Below are 9,332 nucleotides of genomic sequence, written 5' to 3' on the forward strand. Positions count from 1 at the left end.
TGGCTCTCTATGGTGTAGTAGGTCAGGGTGTGACTAGGGGGTGTTCTAGCTCAATATTTTTATGTTGGTGTTTTGTATGGTGCCCAATTAGAGGCAGCTGGTAATCGTTGCCTCTAATTGGGGATCATATTTAGATAGCCATTTTCCCCACCTGTATTTGTGGGATATTGTTTTGTGTTTGTGCATGTGCACCACTACTTTCACGTTTCGTTGTTGATTATTTTTGAAGTTTCACCGAAATAAAGATGTGGAACTCTACACACGCTGCGCCTTGGTCCCGTAATTATTACGACGATCGTGACACTCTGTCAGGAGGAATGGGCCAAAATTCACCCAACTTATTGTGGGAAGCTTGTGGAAGGCTACCCGAAACGTTTGACCTAAGTTAAACAATTTAAAGGCAAAGCTACCAAATACTAATTAAGTGTATGTAAACTTCTGACCTACTGAGAATGTGATGAAAGAAATAAAAGCTGAAATAAATCACTCTACTATTATTCTGACAGTTCACATTCTTAAAATAAAGTGGTGATCCTAACTGACCCAAGACAGGGAGTTTTTACGAGGATTAATTGTCAGGAATTGTGAAAAACTGAGTTTAAATGTGTTTGGCTAAGGTGTATGTAAACTTCCGACTTCAACTGTGTGTATATATATTCTTAATCCATTCCTTACTTAGATTTACGTGTATTTTGGGTGTATGTTGTGAAACTGTTAGATATTACTTGTTAGATATTACTGCACTGTCGGAGCTAGAAGCACAAGTATTTCGCTACACCCGCAATAACATCTGCAAAACACGTATGTGACCAATAAATGTGATTTAACATTTTAAATGTCCTTCAGTGTAACTGTCCGGGTTAAAGTTCGAATGACAAAAGTGTTTTTAAAATGTAGAAATTATTCCTAAAAATATAAATTAACACCCATGGCATAATTGTGTTAGTGTTTGCAACAATATATAGGATAATGGGCAACATACTGTATCTAAAAAATATTTTCAAACTTGAATAACTTTTGTCTGACTTTTGCGCTTCATCAATGTCATTCAGTATAACAAAAGTAAAATGCCATTTTTAAAGCATATCACATGATGGTAATCATGTGACAGTGTGTGACATTACAAAGAAGACCCTCTATCAATGTGATGAGGTGAGCAAATCTCTCTGAAATATTTGATTTCACCTTTTCACCCTCTAGTAACCTTTGTAACAAAAACGCATGTCCTTCAGTACACCACAGAAAACTATTTTAATGTTAATATTTTATAAAAAGCTATATTAAATATGAAAAGTAAGGATAATCTTTATAGGTCAAGGTCATTACTTTATATAGGTGGCCAAGGAACTGCCTGTTAAATATGTTTATGTATGAAATAAGTTTTTCAGTATCACGCTTTTGTCCTTCAGCACAACAAAAGTTTCATGTTATACCACAATGTCACCCGTCATGCTGAATGACAGTAGCTTAGTTATCCCATGTTTTCACTAGTTTACAACATTTAATCATGCAATTCATATTTACTTGTTGTATGAATACTGAATATTATAATTTTTAACTATTTTGTGGCATTTTAAGGTATTTCAAGGCACATGATCTTTATACTGTAGATGCCGTTGTCCAATAAGGAGAGGGCTGCACGGCACAGACAAAAGATTAACGCAGATCTAGTTGCTAGGGAAGAAAGACTAGCGAGAAGAAAAGCAAGGTATTGTTTTCATGGTTTCATGCTACTGTCAGCAACAGAATAGGATATAATAGAATATAAAGCTGGGTGGATAACACTTAACATTAAGTTGCACTATTACACTGTAGTTAATGTTTAATTACACTGCAGTTAAGGTATAACTGATGGATTATATTAATTCATATAATATTGCACACACACACACAAACACACACACACACACAATTATGGATTAAAAATGAATTAGTTAATAGCTGCTTCACATTTGGGGCATTTAATGAAAAATCGAGACTGTACAAGTTGAATTTAAGTAGTTTTAAGGGGATTTTATGTAGCTATTTTGTGTAGGTATCTTGAAATTGCATTTGTGTACCTGCATTGAATAGAAATGTACCAGTTAGTTAATGTTGTAATTATGCATTGTTACACTATCATGTAATAATTGTATAATAATGCAACGTAAAGTGTTGCCGCAGGTTCAAATTATAGTAAAATGAATTAGTAAGAAAACATGTTTGAGAGAGAAAGGGAGAGGGAGTTGATTTAACTTTTAAACTTTGATTAAGTATTATCATTGTATAGCCTACTATTAATAGACTCCTAATAACATTTAATGATTGTGAATCCTATTCTGTGCCCGTGTCATAACTATTACATTTTCTAACTATCAGAGAAGAAAGAAGGATGTAAATCCTGATCATCCACCGATCCATACAATGACACAATCTGATGCTGGAAAAAATAGGAAAAATGTAGATTAAATCAGAGGAGGCACCGTGAAAAATTCAAACAAATGAATGTGGTGATGAACATAACTCCAGTATCCACTGAAGTAAACTCTTTTGAGCAGCCCCCTGAACAACTTGTACAACATGAACCTGCACCTCCAGAACTGGAGCAACCATCTGAGTCCTGGACTCCAGAACGAGAGCAATCCCTTGAGCCTCAATCTCAAACACTGGAGCAAACACTTGCTTCCACCACAAAAAGGTATCAAAGCGTTGCAAGCAGCTGCAAAAGGAAAAACGATGTAATGTCATGATATTACATTGAGAAAGATATCCACTGTTTCGTGATGATTATAAGCAAAACTACAGTTTTTTGCACGTTTATAGACTGTTTTTTAATTAATGCTTTGTTTGAAATGTTCAATGCTGATATAATCCTTTGTGAATTAAATTGTACCTCGTGTCAATTAATCTATGTTGCATAGTAAAACCAATGTTCTTTATGTGTGTGGCGTATGGGTCATTTCTCTCTCTCTCTCTCTAGTATGGAAGTGATCTAAGTTCAGCTAGCCAGTACATTTTAAACATCTTATCCTGTTTTTTACAGTTTTATAACTTAAAAAATTGCTAAAAGAAAAATACTATTGCTGCTACTAATAATAGTTCATAGGCTCATTATTCTTTTTGCAGTTATTTCATAGGATCATTATATCATTATTGGAATCACATTTAATCAATATTTGTGGGCTATAGTGATATGTGTCGTTCAGGGTAACAAAATATTGTCATACAGTAGAACACCAGTATTTTATATTAAAATACATACTCAGAGACAAAAACAAATCTCAAAGGATGAAGTGAAAGATATTTTCATAGATTTTTGCATTTTTTTCAGTGTGGCGTGGTATGCTTCCATCCCTTTTATTAGGAAGAGAAAACTCAAAGAACAAAAACAATAAAGCGAACAAACGAAACGTGAAGCTATAATAATGCTCACAGGCAACTATACATAGTCAAGATCCCACAAAGCACAATGGGGAAATGGCTACATAAATATGATCCCCAATCAGAGACAACGATAAACAGCTGCCTCTGATTGGGAACCATACCAGGCCAATATAGATATAATTCCCCTACATAACCCACCCTTAATCACACCTGACCTAACCAACATAGAGAATAAACAGCTCTCTATGGTCAGGGAGTGACCATAAGGCAGGAAGTTTTTGTAAAAAACGTCAACAAATTTAGAGTTGTACGACGCATCAAATATGTGGTATTCAAAATATAATTTATTCTGGGTAGTTATATTTATGCCAGTCTATGCATGGATATATAACCTTGTGATTATGAAAAATGGGCATAAAAAATAAAATAATCATAATTACACTGAATTACATTTTACGAGGGTACATTCATATGAATCACAATAAAATTAATTATTGGCTTTTCCCTGAATATAACATAAGGGCATAGGTGACACTCCAATGAACATAAAAAAGCCTTTTACCTTATACTGCCTTTTACCTTAACTGCTTGCTTGCTAACCCGGTCTGCTAACTGCTAGCTTGTTTAGCCCCGGACTACTAACTGCTAGCTTGCCTGCCCCGTTCTGCTAACTGCTAGCTTGCCTGCCCCGTTCTGCTAACTGCTAGCCTTCCTGCCCCGGTCTGCTAACTGCTTGCTTGCTAACCCGGTCTGCTAACTGCTAGCTTGTTTAGCCCCGGCCTACTAACTGTTAGCATCGGCCTGCTAACTGTCTGAATCGCCGTGTCCCTAGTCAGCCCAACCACTCACTGGACCCATATGTTCACTTGGCAACGCATGCCTCTCTCTAATATCAATATTCCTCGTCCATTACTGTCCTGGTTAGTGATTACTGTCTTATTTCACTGTAGAGCCTCTAGCCCTGCTCAATATGCCTTAACCAACCATGTTGTTCCACCTCCTACATATGCGATGACATCACCTGGTTTAAACGTCTCTAGAGACTATATCTCTCATCATTACTCAATGCCTAGGTTTACCTCCAATGTACTCACATCCTACCTTATCTTTGTCTGTACGCTATGCCTTGAATCTATGCTATCGTGCCCAGAAACCTGCTCCTTTTACTCTCTGTTCCGAATGTGCTAGACGGCCAGTTCGTATAGCATTTAGCCGTACCCTTATCCTACTTTTCCTCTGTTCCTCTGGTGATGTAGAGGTTAATCCAGGACCTGCAGTGCCTAGCTCCACTCCCACTCCCCAGGTGCTCTCATTTGTTGACTTCTGTAACCGTAAAAGCCTTGCTTTCATGCATGTTAACATTAGAAGCCTACTCCCTAAGTTTGTTTTACTCACTGCTTTAGCACACTCGGCCAACCCAGATGTCTTAGCCATGTCTGAATCCTGGCTTATGAAAACCACCAAAACCCTGAAATCTCCATGGCTAACTATAACATTTTCTGGCAAGATAGAACTGCCAAAGGGGGCGGTGTTGCAATCTACTGCAAAGATAGCCTGCAGAGTTCTGTATTACTATCCAAGTCTGTACCCAAACAATTCGAGCTTCTACTTCTAAAAATTCACTTTTCCAGAAACAAGTCTCTCACTGTTGCCGCTTGCTATAGACCTCCCTCTGCCCCCAGCTGTGCCCTCGATACCATATGTGAATTGATTGCCCCCCATCTATCTTCTGAGCTTGTGCTACTAGGTGACCTAAACTGGGACATGCTTCACACCCCGGGCCGTCCTACAATCCAAGCTTGATGCCCTCAATCTCACACAAATTATCAATGAACCTACCAGGTATAACTCCAAATCTGTAAACACAGGCACCCTCATAGATGTCATCCTAACTAACTCGCCCTCCAAATACACCTCTCCTGTTTTCAATCAAGATCTCAGCGATCACTGCCTCATTGCCTGCATCCGTAATGGGTCTGCGACCAAACGACCACCCCTCATCACTGTCAAACGCTCCCTAAAACACTTCTGCGAGCAGGGCTTTCTAATTAACCTGGCCGGGATATCCTGGAATGACATTGACCTCATCCCGTCAGTAGATGATGCCTGGCTATTCTTTAAAAGTGCCTTCCTCACCATCTTAAATAAGCATGCCCCATTCAAAATTGAACTAGGAATAGATATAGTCCTTGGTTCACTCCAGACCTGTCTACCCTTGACCAGCACAAAAACATCCTGTGGCGTTCTGCATTAGCATCGAATAGCCCCCGTGATATTCAACTTTTCAGGGAAGTTAGGAACAAATATACACAGGCAGTTAGGAAAGCTAAGGCTAGCTTTTTCAAACAGAAATTTGCATCCTGTAGTACTAACTCAAAAAAAGTTATGACACTGTCCATGGAGAATAAGGGCACCTCCTCCCAGCTGCCCACTGCTCTGAGGCTAGGAAACACTGTCACCACCGATAAATCCACTATAATTGAGAATTTCAATAAGAATTTCTCTATGGCTGGCCATGCTTTCCACCTGGCTACCCCTACCCCGGTCAACTGCCCGGCACCCTCCACAGCAATCTGCCAAAGCTCCCACCATTTCTCCTTCACCCAAATCCAGATAGCTGATGTTCTGAAAGAGCTGCAAAATCTGGACCCCTACAAATCAGCCAGGCTAGACAATCTGGACCCTCTCTTTCTAAAGTTATCTCCCGAAATTGTTGCAACCCCCATTACTAGCCTGTTCAACCTCTCTTTCGTATCATCTGAGATTCCCAAAGATTGGAAAGCTGCCGCGGTCATCCCCCTCTTCAAAGGGGGTGACACTCTAGACCCAAACTGCTACAGACCTATATCTATCCTACCCTGTCTTTCTAAGGTCTTCGAAAGCCAAGTTAACAAACAGATTACCGACCATTTCGAATTCCACCGTACCTTCTCCGCTATGCAATCTGGTTTCAGAGCTGGTCATGGGTGCACCTCAGCCATGCTCAAGGTTCTAAAGAACATCATAACCGCCATCGATAAGAGACATTACTGTGCAGCCGTATTCATCGACCTGGCCAAGGCTTTCGACTCTGTCAATCACCACATTCTTATTGGCAGACTCGACAGCCTTGGTTTCTCAAATGATTGCCTCGCCTGGTTTACCAACTACTTCTCAGACAGAGTTCAGTGTGTCAAATCGGAGGGCCTGTTGTCCAGACCTCTGGCAGTCTCTATGGGGGTGCCACAGGGTTCAATCCTCGGGCCGACTCTCTTCTCTGTATACATCAATGATGTTGCTCTTGCTGCTGGTGATTCTCTGATACAGCTCTACGCAGACGACACCATTCTGTATACTTCTGGCCCCTCTTTGGACACTGTGTTAACTAACCTCCAAACGAGCTTCAATGCCATACAACACTCCTTCCGTGGCCTCCAACTGCTCTTAAATGCAAAGTAAAACTAAATGCATGCTATTCAACCGATCACTGCCCGCACCTGCTCGCACGTCCAGCATCACTACTCTGGACGGCTCTGACTTAGAATACGTGGACAACTACAAATACCTAGGTGTCTGGTTAGACTGTAAACTCTCCTTCCAGACTCGCATTAAGCATCTCCAATCCAAAATTAAATCTAGAATCGGCTTCCTATATCGCAACAAAGCATCCTTCACTCATGCTGCCAAACATACCCTCGTAAAACTGACCATCCTACCGATCCTCGACTTCGGTGATGTCATCTATAAAATAGCCTCCAACACTCTACTCAACAAACTGGATGCAGTCTATCACAGTACCATCCGTTTTGTCACCAAAGCCCCATACACTACCCACCATTGCGACCTGTACGCTCTCGTTGGCTGGCCCTCGCTTCATACTCGTCGCCAAGCCCACTGGCTACAGGTTATCTACAAGTCTCTGCTAGGTAAAGCCCCGCCTTATCTCAGCTCACTGGTCACCATAGCAGCACCCACTCGTAGCACGCGCTCCAGCAGGTATATCTCACTGGTCACCCCCAAAGCCAATTCCTCCTTCGGTTGTCTTTCCTTCCAGTTCTCTGCTGCCAATGACTGGAACGAACTGCAAAAATCTCTGAAGCTGGAGACTCATATCTCCCTCACTAGCTTTAAGCGCCAGCTGTAAGAGCAGCTCACAGATCACTGCACCTGTACACAGCCCATCTGTAAACAGCCCATCTATCTACCTACCTCATCCCCATACTGTATTTATTTATTTATCTTGCTCCTTTGCACCCCAGTATCTCTACTTGCACATTCATCTTCTGCACATCTACCATTCCAGTGTGTAATTACTATATTGTAATTACTTTGCCACCATGGCCTATTTATTGCCTTAACTCCCTTATCTTACCTCATTTGCACTCACTGTATATAGACTTTTTGTTTTCTTTTGTTCTACTGTATTATTGACTATGTTTTGTTTATTCCATGTGTAACTCTGTGTTGTTGTATGTGTCGAATTGCTATGCTTTATCTTGGCCAGGTCGCAGTTGCAAATGAGAACATGTTCTCAACTAGCCTACCTGGTTAAATAAAGGTTAAATAAAAAAAATACGTCTTTGACCCACAGACTCCAATTGTTTTACTCTATTTCTTGAACTGCACCCCCACGGGACGGTTACGCTAACATAGGCTAATGTGATTAGCATGAGGTTGTAAGTAACATGAACAATTCCCAGGACATAGACATATCTGATATGGGCAGAAAGCTTAAATTCTTGTTAATTTAACTGCGCTATCCAATTTGCAGTAGCTATTACAGTGAAAGAATACCATGTTTGGTATTGTTTGAAGAGAGTGCACAATTATGAACTTGAAAATGTATTAATAAACCAATTAGGCACATTTGGGCAGTCTTGATACTACATTTTGAACAGATATGCAATGGTTCATTGGATCAGTCTAGAATGTTGCACATACACTGCTGCCATCTAGTGGCCAAAATCTAAATTGGGCCTGGGGTGGAATAATAGATTATGGCCTTTCTCTTGCATTTCAAAGATGGTACAAAAAAAATACAAAAAACTGCATGTTTTTTCTTTGTATTATCTTTTACCAGATCTAATGTGCTATATTCTCCTACATTAATTTCCCATTTCCACAAGTTTCAAAGTGTTTTCTTTCAAATGGTATCAAGAATATCCTTGCTTCAGGTCCTGAGCTTCAGGCAGTTAGATTTGGGTATGTCATTTTAGGCAAAAATTGAAAAAAAGGGTCAGATCATTAAGAGGTAAGGGCTTGTAAGTAAGCATTTCCTTGGTAAGGGTACACATGTTGTATTCGGTACATATGACAAATAACATTTGATTTGACTCAGTGAGCATTGCTATTGAGAAAGGTCGCCCTAGGCAGACCTGGCTCTCAAGAGAAGACAGGGTATGTGCACACTGCCTACAAAATGAGGAGGAAACTGAGCTGCACTTTCTAACCTCCTGCCAAATGTATGACCATATTAGAGACACATATTTCCCTCAGATTACACAGACACACAAAGAATTCAATAACAAATCCAATTTTGATAAACTCCCATATCTATTGGGTGAAATACCACAGTGTGCAATCACAGCAGCAAGATGTGTGACCTGTTGCCACAAGAAAAGCGCAACCAGTGAAGAACAAACACCATTGTAAATACAACCCATATTTATTTATCTTCCCTTTTGTACTTTAACTATTTGCACATCGCTACAACACTGTATCCAGACATAATGCCATTTGGAATCTCTTTATTCTTTTGGAACTTCACTTTTTATTGTTTATCCATTTCACTTGCTTTGGCAATGTAAACATACGGCGACCTGGCCAAGATAAAGCAAAGCAGTGCGACAAAAACAACAACACAGAGTTACACATGGGATAAACAAACGTACAGTCAATAACACAATAAAAACATCTATGTACAGTGTGTACAAATGTAGAAGATTAGGAAGGTAAGGCAATAAATAGGCCATAGAGGTGAAATAATTACA

This window comes from Salvelinus alpinus, chromosome 36, assembly GCF_045679555.1.
Source record: "Salvelinus alpinus chromosome 36, SLU_Salpinus.1, whole genome shotgun sequence".
NCBI classification, from domain to species: domain Eukaryota; kingdom Metazoa; phylum Chordata; class Actinopteri; order Salmoniformes; family Salmonidae; genus Salvelinus; species Salvelinus alpinus.